The 16,935-nt window shown below is 41.7% G+C and overlaps 1 protein-coding gene across 3 annotated transcripts in view; it reads left to right on the top strand.

The window, feature by feature from the left end:
* The window catches only part of CCNY (cyclin Y), a 266,513-nt gene that overhangs the window by 83,220 nt on the left and 166,358 nt on the right, over nt 1-16,935 (top strand). Inside the window, exon 1 of one of the 3 annotated variants that reach the window (XM_032259782.1) lies at nt 9,864-12,277. The exons of the other annotated variants lie outside the window; for them this stretch is intronic. The gene's annotated coding sequence lies outside the window, so the exon portion shown is untranslated. Of the gene's footprint in view, nt 1-9,863; nt 12,278-16,935 lie in introns of those variants that run through there. 3 annotated transcript variants of the gene reach the window in all.

Raw genomic sequence — 16,935 nt, 5'->3', positions numbered from 1 at the left:
AAGTTGTAGTATTCGTGTATGTTTTTTAGGTCCTTCTGTATCTGTTAGCAGGCACTCTCTTGTAAGGAAGAGCTCTCCCTTCTCATCGTTTCTGTATTGCTCAGCATGGGTCATGGATTCTTGTTCAGGGAGTTTTAATCTATTATATTTTTGTTGCATTAGTTGTCCAAGATTTGACCGGTGGGAGCCTCTTCAAACTGGTTTCTCTTCACGCGGTGTTCTTTTGCTGTGTCCTCATCATTACTTGAGTGCTTCCTTAATTTCTGGCAGGATATTTGCTTTTTAGAAATCATTTTTCTCTTTGTTTGGAAAAAGAGCACTTTTTTGCCTCCCCCCACCCTAGCAAGAAGTGTGGATGTGATACTTCCCTTTACAGAACATCACCGAAACGTCTGTAGTCAGTCATTATACCCAAAAATGTGACCTTAAATAAGTCTCATTTGTTTATTTTTAAACTCACATAATTTTTCTTGCTGTTTCTGTGAAATCAAAGAGTAGCAGCTTGTCTGTTTGTAGCTCAGGGACAGAATAGCATTGGGTGAGATGGTTCACGGTATTTATTGAATACTGCCAGTGTATAAAGCATTCCACCTGGACCTGGAGAGAATCACAAAAGAGAGCAGAAGAGAGAGCAGGTCTCTGCTCTCAAGGATGGCAGGATTCAGTGGAGAAAGACAAGACTGTACTGCACATGGGAACAAAGGAAGTTGAAACGTTAATTTTCACAATCAACAGTCTTCTTTATCATTCTTATGGGTAAAGATTACCATTTAATTTGTAGCAGTAGTTAGTCTTGAAAACTCTGTGCCGTTTGTGATCACTTCGTGTCAGGCTCACACATGAGACAGCTCAAGGGCTAAGAAGACCTGACCTGTAGAGATACAACAGGCCACTTGTAGATTTAGGTGCTTAGTTACTTACACAGACAGAGAAAAGGAGGCGGCGGCAAAGATGGCAGCTTCCTGCAGTCCTTGTCCAGCACACCAAGAATGACACTGACAGAAGGCTGTTGACTGTGAGTCAAAGGATTCCAGCTGCTGCGGAGCTAGATCCAGATGGCAGATAAATGGGTTTATGTCTCGACCCTTATTTGAGGCCAGATGGAGGGATGCCCAGAAAGCCGCATGCGTCACCAAAGCCCAGGAGGCAATGAGGACCTGTCTCCCGACAGCCACCAGGGAAGTAGGGAGGTGAGTGGGCGCTGACATAGCATCCCCCTGCTTCTTGGGTTCCCGGAGGGTCATAAGATGTTCTTCCCAGACAGACAAAGCAGCTGCGCTTCAGGCTTTGCGTGTGTGGCTTATTAGGTAAGTGTGGGCTGCCAGGGAACTGTGGCAGAGGTGTTCCCCCGTACTTCTTTGGACTTCTAGTGTGACTGATGTCTCCACATACAGGTGATCACAACACCTCTCAGTGCTACTCCCCAGCTGTTTCGCCTCCCTCTGTCCTGTCCCCTCTGTTGACAGGTGCTGTTGTGTGAATCAGGCTGTTCTTGGGGCCTGTTTCCTGTCTGCTTTCTCTTTGTATATGACATGTGAACATGGCTGGCATTGGTTTGAGAATCCTGGGTCAGGCTCTCCCTGTACCTATTTAGAGCCACTGGACTACGGCAGATATTGCCTCATTGTTTGTAGATGGCTGTGTTTTTTATTTGTTTAAAAAACAAGTTTGTGGGCTGAGTGCGGTAGCTTTCACCAGTAATCCCAGTGCTTTGGGAGGCCGAAGTGGGGAGATCACGAGGTTAGGAGTTTGAGACCAGCGTGACCAACGTGGTGAAACCGTGTCTCCATTGAAAATACAAATTTTAGCTGGGCGTGGTGGCACACACCTGTAATCCCAGCTACTCAGGAGGCTGAGGCAGGAGAATTTCTTGAACTCAGGAGGCGGAGGTTGCAGTAAGCCTAGATCATACCACTGTTCTTCAGCCTGGGTGACAGAGCGACTCCATCTCAAAAACAAAAACAAGTTTGTGGTATAATGTACATGTCAAATTTACCATTTTAGCTATTTCTTTTTTTCTTTTTCATGATTTTACTTTTTGTAGAGACGGGGTTTTGCTATTTGCCCAGGCTGATCCTAAACTTTTGAGCTGAAGCTGTCTGCCTGCCTCGGCCTCCCTCAAGTGCAGGGATTACAGGTGTGAGCCACCACACCCATTTTAGCCATTTCTAAGTGTACAGTTTGGTGGCATTAGGCACATTCACACTGCTGTGCAACCATCACCACCATCCATCTCCAGAACTTCTTCCCAAACCGAAACTCCGTGCTAAGTTATTAAAAACCCTAAGTCCTTGCTTCCTCATTCCCCCCAGATCCTGGTGCCCACCATTCTTTTGGTGCCTGAATTTGGACCTCATATAAGTGGACTCATACAATATTTGCCTTCTTGTGCTAGCTTATTTCACTTAAGGTAATGTCCTCAAGGTTTATCCATGTTGTTGCATGTATGAAAATTTCCTCCCTTTTTCAGGCTGAATAGTGTTAGTGTATGAATATGTCACGTTTTGTTTACCCATTCATCTGTTGAAGGGCAGTTGGGTTGCTTCTGCCTTTTGCCGATTGTGAATAATGCTGCTAGGAGCAAGAGTGTTGAAACATTTGAGTTCTTGTTTTCAATTCTTTTGGGTATGTACTCAGAAGTGGAGTTGCTGGAAGGACTGCTGTGTTTTGAAATCTTAGTTTTTGGTGATTTTATATTGTTACTTAATGTTAATAGCTGGATTACCATGTTAATGGGCCTTATGAGGCCAAATGGATGATTAGAATTTTAAAATTAAATCTTCCTTCTCTTTCCTTCCCCTTCCTCTTCCCTTTCCCCTTCCCCTCCGCCTCCCCTTCCCCTCCCCGCTTCTCCCCCTCACCTTCTCCTCTCCCCCTCCCCCTTTCCTTATCCTCTTCTTTGTTTTTTAAATAGGGTCTCACTCTGTCACCCAAGCTGGAGTGTAGTGCTGTGATTATGGCTCACTGCAGCCTTAATCTCCTGGGCTCAAGCCATCCTCCTGTCTCACACAGGCCTGCACCACCGTGCCCAACTAATTTTTTTTTTTTTTTTGTGGCTATGGGGTCTTGCCACGCTGCTCGGTCTGGTCTTGAACTCCTGGGCTCCAGCACTCTTCCTGCCTTGGCCTCCCAAAGTGCTGGGATTACAGGTGTGAGCCACTGCGGTCAGCCTAAATTTTATTATTTAAAAGCAGTATTTATTATTTCCCTCCTTGATAAAAGCTCATTTTCTACAATGAACATATTATAGAAGCAATATGTTCATTGTAGAAAATTTAAAAAAGTATATAGAAAAAATAACCTGTAATCCTACCACGTAGAGCAATGCTTGTTTTTAAAATGTTATATTAGTATTGTAATGTTAAATGAACATAAATAATACTCTAATGGTTTATCTGTATATGATTATATACAATTTATAACTTAAAGAAAATTTGGTAATATATTAATATGTCTCTGGGTCAGATACGTTAGTCAAGCTTCTGTGGTGAGAATTTACCAAAGTGCAGGTATTTATTCATGCATTTACTTATTGTTCATTTTCTCTTAGATATGTTATCTGTATTTACATGTACATATGTGGATGTATATTTCTTTCACAATTGGGACCATGCTGTAAATATGACTTTGTAATTTTTTTGTCTTATTATTACAAGTATTGCCTCTAAACAATTTTCTAAAACATGATTGTTAGTTACCACAGGTAATACTTAAAAGGTACATCAATTCCACAATTTATTTAATCATGACAGTACTAATTATACTAGCATTAATTGAGTGGTTAGATTTAGATTTTGGTTATTTTTTTCTTTTAATTTTTTTTAACCCATATATAAGAATATTGTGTTTGCATTTCCTTATTTCTAAAAGTCAGTGTTTTAAGAGAAATGAAACTTTTGGTACTTATTGAGAAGGCAGGAATTTAAAACTACTGAATGTTATTTTTTGGGTGTATGTGAGTAACTTTTAATGTGGGTCTGAGAATTGGCATTCTTGATCACTGCCTTCACTAAATCTCTAAGAAAATATTAAGCATTGGCTTGGCTTGGTGGCTCACGCCCGTAATCCAGCACTTTGGGAGGCCGAGGCAGGCGGATCTTGAGGTCAGGAGATCGAGACCATCCTGGCCAACATGGTGAAACTCTGTCTCTACTAAAAATACAAAAAAATTAGCTGGGCGAGGTGGCGCACACCTGTTGTCTCAGCTACTTGGGAGGCTGAGGGTGGGAGAATTGCTCGAACCTAGGAGGCAGAGATGGAAGTGAGCCGAGATTGAGCCACTGTGCTACAGCCTGGGCGACAGTACGAGACTCTGTCTCAAAGAAAAAAAAAAAAAGAAAGAAAATATTAAGCATTTACTGAGAACCACATTATATTATGTAGATATTACAAAGATATGTAAGACATGGCCTCTGATTTGTGGGTTGCTAAATTGTAGTTGTGAAAATGAGGAGTATGGGTTGAGCATCCCTGATCTGAAAATCTGAAATCAGAAATACTCCAAAATCTGAAACTTTTAAAAAATGTTTGCCCCCCAACACACAAACACCCCAGCACCCAAAATCTGAAACCTTTTGAATGCCAACATGATGCCACAAGTGGAAAATTCCACACCTGACACTTTTGCTTTCTGATGGTTCCCTGTACACACATTTGTTTCATGCACAAAATAATTAAAATTATTGTATAAAATTACCTTCATACTTATATGAAAGTAGTATGAAAGTAATTTTATACAATAATTATGTAAGGTGTATGTGAAACATAAATGAATTTTGTGTTTATACTGGGGCCCCATCCCCAAGTGGGCGTCTGAGCAAATCTTCCAAAATTCAGGAAAATTCGAAATCCAAAACAATTCTGGTACCAAGCATTTTGGATAAGGGACTCTCATCCTGTATATGCATTATCATTGAAGGCAGCATGTGATACATACTATGTTAGTTTTACGGAAGTAGCTGCTGAAATCAAATAAAAAAGAGTATGTGATAAAATGTACAAGGTGGAAGAGGCGACTTTGGCCTGGGTGATCTGGGACAGGCTCATGGAGAGAGAGACTGGGGACTGGGTTTTTTGGTTGGGTGGTTCTTGAAATAGAAGAACATTTCTGGCAGTGGGGAAGGCGGTGGGAAAGGCCTGGAGGTGAAAAAGGACAGGATTTATTTGGGTCATGGCAAATGAATTTACTCAGAGAAGACGGGGAGGCTAGTCCAGTCAAGGCTTGAGCCACTTGCAGCCTAAGGGGTCTATATTGTGTAGGGACCTGAATGCCAAGTGGTGGGTACCAGATTTTGCGGTGGTAGGCTCACCTGATCAGAGTGGCCCTGGAAGATTAATATGTTGGAGATGTGGGAACTAAATGGGAGTGGGAACAGACGGAGTCCTTGAGATCAGCTGTGTTGGTTCTGTGTGTGGCGTATTGAATTGGAACGGGAGTTGTAGAAGCAACTCTGGTGCTGTCACCCCCACTCCACTACCTCCCCGAGATGGTTTTGAACATGCTGACACTGTCAGTCAGAGGAAAAGCTTCTAAAGCTCTTCGTATTCCCTGCCTACCTGGCACCGAGTAGCTATGAAATCATTGTTGAAAGAATGAGTGAACCAGCAATATAATTTTGTGCCTGAAGGTGCAGAGAGGGAGCATTCAGAGTTGAAGCTGAGTCTTTGGCGGCAGGGTGACTGAATAAACATGCTTTCTAGTGTATGGATATTGGTGAAGAGAAGAGGAAGATTGGCTCTGAGGAGGGATAAGTTAAGAATTTTGGGTTTGAACAGTTTTATACCATCTTGTTCAATGTAAGGGATATTGGTGTTTACAAACTTTAATATATTACTGTTGAGAATATAATTTTCTAATTCCAGTCATGCAAAAAGATCTGAGTGTTCTGATCTCCAAAGTGATGTCAAAGAGATGATGGAAGGATCTGGATTTCTAGTCAACTTACTTGATGAGAATGTGTATTTACAGCAGTTCTTGGTGGTTTTGGGATCTTTAGGTCTCATTTCTCACGTGACTTCTGGTCATTTAGCCCTTTCACTCCTATTCACCATCCATCTAAACCATGGAGGGAGCATGCAGGACTGGAATTCAAACGTGTAGATTTAACATAAGCTTCTGTTTGGTTATTCTTACATTTTCAAGGGAGCGTTGGTCCACATTAACGCCAGTAACAGAAAGTTAACTGAATTTTACATGCTGTTTGTCCCACCTGTCATTAGATACATTGAAGGACTGCTGACCATCAGATGTATGTTTTTAAATTAGTTTAATGTTATGAGTCTAATTTAAAAATAGTGTTGTGGTGGGGGCACATATGCCAGTCGGATGCTCTTTGAGCATGTTCAGAGCAGTGTAAAATATTAAGAGGTGACATAGTTATGTCTAAAGACTTTTGAAGCCTTCCCTGAAAGCCAGCTTCAATAGGAACATCACCTGCATTAATATATTTATTACACAGTTCACTTCTGTGAATTGTATGTTTTTGTACTTCAGTACAGCCAGTCCTGTCCAAACTTAATCTGGTAATGTTTACTGAGCTGGTGATGTTTATGGAGTATAAATGAGATAGGCTATCTTTTCTGTGGGACATTGGTTATCTTCACTGGAGGACTTTTGAAATTGAAAGAAAGCAAAAGTAACATAAATCTGATACTCAGCTGGAGAAGATGTATTTATATTTAATTTGTCCTGATGATATAAAGACTTGCTCCGTGTCTTTAAAAAAGTGATTTTAAAAACACTTTTCTGATGTATGTGAGTAAAAGTTACCCATATATACCCAAAAAATAACATTTATTAGTTTTTAAGTTTCTGCTTTCTCAATAAGTGTCAAAAATTTCATTTCTTTGTCTCAGAAAATTGACTTTTAGAAATAAGGAAATGTCCTCACAGACGTGCAAACAAAATATTCTTATGTATGAGTTTTTAAAAAAATAAAAAACCTAGTAACCAAAAATCTAAGGAACCAAAATCTAAGCTGTTTTTACTACAGTGTTAATATCTTAAAGCCAATACCTACATTCATTTCTTCTTTGTTTTCCAAGTTCAAAATGAGGAGACATTTATTTCTGTGCTTCCTATTACTAATTTAAAAAAATGTTGAATATTGTGGGATAATTCCTAACATGTATGGAAAATTATATTGTTTGCTGAGAATGATGGCAAGGAAAACAAGCCGACTCCCAAGCCGAAAACTGCTTGGGGCATTCTAAAGCAGTAGACAATATATGTACATCATACACCAGTTAAACTAATTCTTCAAACATGGGACATGTGATCCTTCCCCCATGGCTCCCTGCGGGAGAATGCTTGCTGGTTTGTGTTTGATCAGTGGTAAGCAGGCATCAGCTGCCTGCCTAGTTTATCTTGGCTCTATGAGAAAACACAGAACACCTGTTTGTTAATAATAATCACCTGTTCAGAAAGAGGAACTGTGTGGGTCACAGTGAGGCCGTCAGCTCGGAAGGGTATCAGCCCCTGAGGCTGTCAGCCTGGAAGGCTGCTGATTCCCTGATAGTCCCACTTTGCACTCTGTCTTTGTGTCTGTTTCTTAATTCCTTCAGCACTGCCTGGGTAGGGGTCTCCACGACCGAGCTGGTCTCTATAGAATATCAAAAATGAAAAATTGCAGAAAAATAAACAGTAAGAGCTAAAGTTCTCCTTTATTTACATGTTATTGTCAAGATTGCCTGCTACTGGATTACCTAGTGCAAATTGGGATGTTTTTGATTAACTTTGCTGGATTTTGACATCGTCACTTCTCTTTTACCTCTATTTAGTCTTTGTATGCTTAGAAACTGCCAGTTTAGTATAATATTAGGTGAAAAGAAAATGGTTAGAAATATAAATAAAATCTTTAGTTGATAGTATTGTACCAATGTTAATTTTTTAGTTTAAAAAATTATACTACGGCTATGTAAGATATTAACCTTATAGAAGCTGGGTAAAGGGTGTGGGGGAACTGAGCTATTGCTACAGTTCTTCTGTTATCTGAAAATTATTTCAAAATAAGCTAAACAATGATTAGCCTAACTCAACAGCTACAAAGTTATTAGTGTATTGCAAAACCAGAGAGAAGTGATTTGTGTGTTGTAGAGAATGGACAGATTCTCTTCTATTTGGATGGTGGAAATCCTTGTTCATTTTCGTTGACCTGAAAAATTGGGAGTTGATGCTGTATCTTACGAGGATGAAGATGCTGTTAGAGTATGTTTAGTAAATGCAGACATCTTTTTTTGTGTTATGCATCTCTATGTGCATAAATACACGACAGATACCAATTTGCATATATACATGCAGTATGTGCTTCTAAATGAGGTGATTGGCTTTTTAAAAATATCACAGAATTTCGTTTTAACTTGTTACACATTTGTTTTCTTGATGAGATGGCAGCAATCATTTGCCTTTTGAGAATAAATTAGATTCTTTTATTTTGGAAACACCAGCGTGTGATTTGGGGCTTCATGGGTAAGTTGAGCGATCAGAATTTTTAACACTGAGTTGAATCTGAATTTAAGAAATGAGTTTTTAAAAAAATAAGTGAACTGGCTCTGAATTTATTTCCAAAGAATGGCACAGATCTTTGTGTGGTTCCTGCATCATTGGACTAAGTCTAATCTTTGTGGATTTCAACTTTAAAGGATATGACTTATTTGTGTACTGCATTTGTTTGTTATAAGTGAGTAGTGCCATCTGTATTAACAGAAAGATGGAAGACTTCAAGGTTTTTCAGCAGTTGCTTTCCCTAGGCCCATGCTCTAGCTAAGTGTGGACATTCACCTGGACATTGGGCTGCATTTCCAGGCTTCACTAGTTCCACCCCATTTTACCCTCTCTGAACCCACTCTTCTTGTTCTAGGGTAGCACTGTTATTAGAGCTTTCTATGCTGATGGAAATGTATGTCTGCACCGTCCAGCGTAGCAGTCACTGGCCACATGTGGCTGTCGGGCACTTGAAGCATAGCTAGTGTGACTGAACAACTGAATTTTAAATCGTACTTAATTTTAGAGAATAAATTTAGATTGCCACATGTGGCTAGAGGCTCCTGTAGCAGGCAGCACAGACTGAGGGCTGCCATTGCCAGTTCCTTGAATGGTCTACCTGGAATGCCAGTTTAAGTGTGAAAGGAGAGAATGAACGCAGACATTGATAGTATAACTAAGTTGTCTGTTGTTCTCATATGAAATTCCCTTCATAAGCGTTTTAATTGATTGGTGCCGAAATGATGGTACTGTGTTGACTCTTTGTTTTTGGGTTGCCCTTTGTGAGAGGTACTCTTTGGGTACCACTTTGAAACCTCCTTTTCTTTTACATAAATTTTTTCATGTCAGTAAACACGCTTCTGACTCGTTTTTAATGACTGGTAGTGTTCTATTTTATTGATGTGCAATCATTTGCTTGTCTTCTGTTTATCCTTTTTCAAAGTTTTTATGTTACCTACAAATTCAAGAAGATATCTTTGTTTTGTGACTTAGGAAATTCCTGGGACTCAAATAGCCAAGTGAAAGGGTAGGGATATATTTAGGGTTTTGTAGTGGTGGTTTGTTTAATGCACACTCCAAAAGTGCCCCCTGCTGCCAAGCACCCTCCCCCACCAGTTTGTACCATTTTACTCTCTAAATTGGTGTTTGTGACAGATTGTTAATCAGAGTGAGAAACACTTGAGGGATTGTGTGTTCACTCAAAGGCTGCTTTAAGGCAGCATCTCACACTCGTCTGTCTGCTCTTTCTGCTCTGTTCAGGGCAAAAATCAAGTGGCCTTGAATGTGGTGTATTTGATATTTGGCTTCATTTGGTTGGCAGGGGCTGGGGGTGGTCCAGAAGGGGCCTGCATAGGTGGGATTGAGGCCTATCAGGCAGGGTTCCTGGGAGGTCCCACCAGCACTCCCTCTGCCTGCAGTTCTGCTTCATGCTGCCTTTTGTGCGGCTTAGTAGAGAAATTCTGTCCCTGGGGTAGTAGGTCTGGGGCCTTTCAGCTCTCTCTAAACCAAGTACAGAAGAGAGAGGGGCCCTTGTGTTTCCTACCTGTGTGGCAGCGCTGCTGCCCTTTCGGACAGTGACAGCCCCGTCCGAGCACAGTGGTGTATTTTTCATGAGGCTGGGCTGACCTGCTGGATTAAGCCAAGTTCCAGGCTGGCCTTGAAGATAGGTGCTTATTTTAAATTTGGGACCAAAGGTGGCCTTTGTTCTTTCACGCTTTTGTTAGGATGCTGTTTTATCTTAGTTTTGAGAAAGGTTTCAAGTTTTTCAAGAGGTTTCTTGAAAAAGTGGCTTCCATTTTTAAAAAGTAATTTTAAAACTGTGGGAACAGATCTGTACCAACATGTTAATCTGGGGCTTTGTATGGCTGGCTACTGGCAAGGAGGCAAAATCCCCAGGCTTTAGAATTGATGGTGAAAAGATTTTCTCTTTCAACAAGTACTGGACATGTACAAAATGCAGACCTTATGAAGATGGGAATAACAGTGCTTGCTTAGCAGGGGATAGAGAGTTTATGTGAGAAGTAAGATGTACAATGAAAAGTCACGAAACAAGAAATCTTTGTAATGATAGAAGGCGGAAGAGGCCAACGGATTAACATGTATTGCGGACCTGTTGAGTTCTGGCCCCGTGCCGTGCTCTATGTGCATTGCTGAGTTCAGTAGGGTGGTAGAGGTATGTCTGGGCACCCATGAAGAGTGTCCTGGAGTGTTGTAGGTTGCTTGACCCACGTCCATGGGCAGAATTGGTGGGAGGGGCAGCACTCAAGCTGAGCCTGGGAGCCTCATTAATTTTGATGAAAAGGAAAGGATGTACTTTCTAGGCACAGAGAGGACCCTGAGAAAGGTTTTCCTCACGAGGCCACATGGTGGCTGGGGCATTTGAGCTTTACTCTCGAGGTAGGGAGGAAGGTTTCTTAGCAAGGCAGTGACGTGATGAAGTTGGAGTTTCAAGGTGATTTATTGGGTATGAGTGAGTAGGCTATGTGGGAAGAAGGGAGGCTAAAAGCAGGGAAACCAGAATTTCTGTCTGGAAACAGGGACACCTCCCAGTGTTGTTGGCTGTTGTTACCCTTGTGGAAATTGCCAATAGAAGGATCAGGGCTGGATCTCTTCAGTCCCAGGGTGGGCTAGAACCCCTGTTCCACCATGCGCTAGCTGTGAGCTGTGAGCCTGGTGCCTGTCTTCCTTCTCTGTAAAATGGAACAGTAAAAAAATGTCTACCTCATAAAATGGTTTTGGGTATAAAATGAAATAACAAAATAAAGTGCTTGGTACAAAGTAACTGTGCTTAATAAATATTAGTTATTAATAATATTGCTAGGTAAAGGTCATTTCTTGTGAGATAACATGGGCCCACATCTCATGGACTGCCTAGTACCCCGAGGATCTTCCTGGTGATTTACATCATGGAGATCTGTGCTGCTTGCTCTGTGGAAGTAGTCCAGGGTCAAACAAACAAAAAGCAGTATGGACTGATAAATATTCAGGCTGAAATGGCCTTGCAGTGGACTGTGGACAACATTTGTTACAAGTATGTGACGTGCTGGTGACCATGTCCGTCTTGGTTTCCACTCCCATGTTGGCATCAGCAGGACAAGAACAGAGCAGGACGGTGAGGCTTGAGGTCCCGCTGCGACCTCGGACCGTATTTCCTCCTGCCAGAGGCATCTGCCAAACTGTTAAGGGCGTGGACATTGTTTAGTTTCAGAGATGGATTTGTCATCACATTTGCAAAGATCCACACAGCGTAGGGAAGTTGTGGTCTCAGGAAAGATGTAAACAACTGTTTTTCTAATCCCTGAGAACCTGGATTCTTGCTTTCAGAAGACACAGAAGAAATTCCAATCAGTTTTTTTATGGGAAAGAGTCATGAAAATATAAAATAAGATAATACATTCTTGGCTTAATATGTCCTTTTTGAGAAAACTACTCCATTGAGGCTGTTCCCTATTTAAATTTATCTTGCCTGAGATTATCATAGGATTTTTATTAGTGTGCTGAGCCAACCACTTACCTGAGCCGAAGATGCCTATAAATTTGCAATTGAAAAATTTCTGAGATTAAGCCTACTAATGTGCTGCTTAATGTTTCTTATTCTTCACATTTTCTAAATATATGTATTTTTTAAATTGAACTTCATAAATTTTAATTTCTAATCAATATTTTTATTACAGGTGTTCAAATAATAAAGCGCATTTGAATGCAGACTCGAGCAACTCCAAATTTTGCAAATCACTTTTAAGAACATTTACAAAGGTGACCTGTTTATTCTCTGCATCAGAATTAATTACCCAGGTGACTATTTAAATTTTCAGGGATCAGATGGGAGGATATGCACTTTTTAGTAAGCCCTAAAGTTTGAGAATCACTGACTGCTTTAGTTCATATAGACTTCACAGTAACCTCACAGTTTCACGGTGAGGGTATATGCTTGAGAGTACCCTCAGGCATTTACATATGCAGTAAATTCTGTTTTTTAGACATATCCATGTATCCCTCATCCCTAGTCTTTTGCTGCTTATGTATGCTTGCGCTGTGCCTGGAAAGAGGCGAGGTTTGAAGCCTCTTTGAACATTGTCATTATAAATTTAGCCAATTATAGACCTTACATGATAATGACTAGGACTCCTCTCTGGCTCTGTTTTTATTGTGTCCAGCTATTCCAGAGACTGGTCCAGGGAGTGTTAAAGTGCCTCATGTTTTCCCTGTCACTACTTTTCTTCCTTTGGTTAACTGTCTGATCTTGGATAAAACTCTTACAACCTGTTGATTATTGGTTGTCTGTTAGGTTGTTTTACTTGCTGTTCTATGAAATTGTTTTAAAAGGACTGGATTTATTTTCCTGACTTCCCCAGGTAGCCTGTGTGTCCCTTCAAAGCAGGGACTGCAGATGGATTGTGTTGGTGGTACCACCACTCAGCCCAGTGCTAGGATACAGTAGGAACTTGATACCTGTATAGTGACTGACTGAGGAGAGGTGACCTGGACATCGTATCAGCTGCTGCTGCTGCTTTGTTATTTAACTTGGACTCTCAAGAGACCTCCCCTTGCGTTCTGTTTCCATTGTGGCCACACTGGTTCCTGCCTTGATTTGCTGGGTCTGGATTCATTGTGTTCTTTGCCTTAGTCTCTTTGCATTTAGGTCCATCTTTCACAATCATTCCAGGCTAGTTGCCTACCCACACTCCTTTGAACAAGTCACTTTCCTTCTCAGGGACCTTAACTGACCTTGCCTTGTATGTGAGGTTCTCCACGATCTCACCGCCACCTGCCTTTCTAAATGTCTCATACTGACTTTTCCAACCAAGTCTGGCTGTTGGTGACAGGTGCTTTCATTCTCCCCACAGTTTTAAACCTGAGGCCTCAGCTTGGGAGGAAGACTGGGGCACAGTAAAGATGCTGTAACTGTTCCCATGGCATGGACAGCTGGAGCAAAGGTTGGAGGGCGTGGGCCGTATGACTCTTATGTCTGTGAGGCATGGGGAGAAGCGAAAACCAAGAAGGATGGTCACAGCTAGGGCGGGAACCAGGAGAAGCAGCCACAGAAGTCAGAGGAGGAAAGAACTTCAAGATGAGGAGGATGATCAGCAATTCTGAGTTCTTAGGCAAGTCCATGAAGACTGAGCAAGTTTCATTGCATTTGATGAGTGAGTGATGGCAGTCTGATGTGTTTCTGAAAGATTTCAGTGGGGACAGAAGCTGAATTGTTGACATTCAAGATTACAAAGGGTGCAGCAATGAGGGCAGACCACTTATGTGTGAGACTGGGGTGTGAAAAGGAAGGTACTGTGTTTTATATTCACATTTTCCCCCAACTGGCAGGTGCATGTGTGCTTTGGAGGCCCAGAGGATGGAACTAGGTTAGAGGGAGAGATTCAGAATAATGAAAGGAGTCACCTGGAGAAGGAAGGAAAGGATGGGGGTAATCCAAAGCTTCCATTAACCCTGACAGTGAGGAAGGAGAGGAGGGGACAGCAGGGAGGAGTGGCTGCATTCAGGTGGCTTCATTTTTTTAATTAGGAGAGAAATTTCACGTGTTAGCAGGGTGCATGGGCCAGCCTGAATTGTTTCTGCAAAGATTACTCTTCCAAAAGTCAGTCTTGCGTGGTCTTAGTCCTGTGTTCACAAGCCTTAGATGATTCACCCTGAGTCCTGGGATCAGCCCCGGGCATCCCAGGATACGCGGAGGTCATGCCTGAAGTGGGGCTCAGCCAGCTCCGGCCTTTCCCTCACGCTTGGCCCTCTCAGATGCTCTGTTCTGCTTGTTCTCTGAGCACTCCCTAGATTGTTTCCCGATGACGTGCCTTTGCTCACTCTGGCTTGTGCTTTTGCTGGGCATCAGCCCTTCCTTCTCCACCTTCCTCCTTTGTGTCCATCCTGTGTCAGTTAACTGTGTATCCCAGCTCCTAGAGAACTACTGCTTACAGTTGAGGTCATTTTTATTTATTTATTTTTGAGATGGAGTTTCGCTCTTGTTGCCCAGGCTGGATGGAGTGCAGTGGCACGATCTTAGCTCTCTGCAACCTCTGTCTCCTGGGTTCAAGCAATTTTCCTGCCTCAGCCTCCTGAGTACTTGAGATTACAGGTGCCCGCCACCACACCTGCCTAATTTTTGTATTTTGGTTTCACCACGTTGGCCAGGCTGGTCTCAAACTCCTGAACTCGGGTGATCCACCTGCCTTGGTCTCCCAAAGTGCTGGGATTATAGGCACGAGCCACGGTGCCCAGCCAGTTGTGGTCATTTCTATTCATGCTCTTATTTCCTCTGCTAGATGGTAAACTGAAAGGATTTTAAAATCCAGGGATAATTTTAAATGTAACAAAATGTGGTAAGAAAACGTACATAAAATATCAGAAGACAAGTCTGAGTCAGGCAGACTTGAGTTTGAATCCTGGCCCTGCTTCTTCCTGGGTACAGTTTTGAGTGATTGCATCCTGTGCCTTTATTCACTTACTGAATTTGCGGAGTGGGGATAATGAAACCTTCTTGGGGCTGTTAGGAGAATACGTGAGATGAATCCTGTAAAGCATTTGGCCTGGGCCTGGACCCTTCGTCGGGGCGTAGTGGACCTTGCTGCAGCCGTCAGCAATGGATTCCTTGCCACCCAGCAGTGTTGGGTTGAGCACCTGGATGGATGGTGAGTGGTGGAGGAGTGTAGGGTACCCACTTCCCACCCCAGTTATGTTGAGGGCAAGGATGGTGTACTTTACTTTGTATTTCTAACATGGTCTATATAGTTAGTAAGAGGAACGGCATATCTCTTACAAGTGGGTCCACTTACGCATGGATTTTCTTCTGCCTGTGCTCCTCCGGAGACAGCAAAACCAACTCCTCTTCTTCCTCACCTGCCTTCAACTTAAGGCTGAAGACCTTTATGATGATCCACTTTCACTATTTTCCCTTCCTTATCATTTTTCTTAATAGCAGTTTCTTTTCTGTCTTTCTCCCGTATTCCCAGCTACTTGGGAAGCTGAGGCAAAGTCTTGCCTAACTGCGCAGGCTGGAGTGCTGTGGCATGATCTCTGCTCACTGCAACTTCTGCCTCCCAGGTTAGGCAATTCTTTGCCTCAGCTTCCCAAGTAGCTGGGATTACAGGTGCCTGCCACCACACCTGGCTAATTTTTGTATTTTTAGTAGAGGTGGGGTTTCACCATTTTGGCCAGGCTGGTCTTGAACTCCTGATCTTGTGATCCACCCCCCTCAGCCTCCCAAAGTGTTGGGATTACAGGCATGAGCCACTGCACCCAGCAGCAGTTTCTTTTCAATAGCTTACTTTGTTGTATAAATATAGTATGTGTGCATATATACACACACACACACACACACACACACACACACACACACACACACACACACACACAACTGCTGTACTAAAACTTCTATGCCTCACCATTTGTTCTACAAAGGAAAGAACCAAAAAATAAATCATTTAATATGTCCAGAGTTCTGTGGGCAAAAACGATGGAAAGTGTGTGTATATATATATATGTGTGTATATATATACATAAAATGTGTATTCATCGACTCTTTATGTTATAGGTAAGGCTTGCAGTCAACAGTAGGCTATTAGTTAGGTTTTTGGGGAGTCAAAAATTATACACAGATTTTCAACCCCTCCATGAAGGGGTTGGTTCTCCTAACCCCTGCGTTGTTCAAAGGTCAGCTGTATTAACTTGTTTTCTAAAGTGCCCTATGCAAATAACTTTTTTCATGTTAATTGCATAGAAGGAAATATCATTTTGTACAGTTTTTGAAAAATTGGCAACTGTTTGGAAATGACACATAATAAGATATTTATAACATTTATAGCAAGAAGTGCTGCGTACAGCATTAGTTTTCCCAATGAAAGCCCCTTTCCATCGTTTTTGCCCAGAGAACTCTGGACATATTAAATGATTTATTTTGGTTCTTTCCTTTGTAGAACAAATGGTGAGGCCTAGAAGTTTTAGTACAGCAGTTGGGTGAAGTGTACATATTATGAAGTTTATGAAGCCAGAGATGGAATGATACTATGGGGTTAATTTTTTAAATTAATTTTTAATGCATTTGACATTGTTTCCGGGTAGCTGATCCTTCCAGTTTCTCAGTTGGAACACAGATATCTCCTAATAGAAAACAGGAAAAGAAGCTTGCTCTAGGAGAACTTGACAAACCAGTTTAAATGTTTCATCAGAATGCCCTGTTGATTGCCATGGCCAGTCACAGGGGTTTTATCTCTCATCCATCTTTGTGATAAATGAGTGCATATTAACTTTTAGTGCTATAAAATACGTCTTTTTTGTTGTGGAGACTAGTGACAAATGACATTTTGAACTAGGAGATTGTATGGAGATGTTTTGCAGGTGGGATGTGGTTTCCTCGTTGAGCCAGTTAAATGTATTCCATTGAATGGTGAGGGGATCTTTGTCAACTGTTTCTTGGTTTGTCAGGTGTGTCCATGTTTATGAATATA

This window comes from Sapajus apella, unplaced genomic scaffold (genome assembly GCF_009761245.1).
Source record: "Sapajus apella isolate SASKATOON/1434 unplaced genomic scaffold, GSC_monkey_1.0 scaffold111, whole genome shotgun sequence".
In the NCBI taxonomy this organism is placed as follows: Eukaryota; Metazoa; Chordata; class Mammalia; order Primates; family Cebidae; genus Sapajus; species Sapajus apella.
This window is presented reverse-complemented; position numbering and strand designations above follow the sequence as displayed.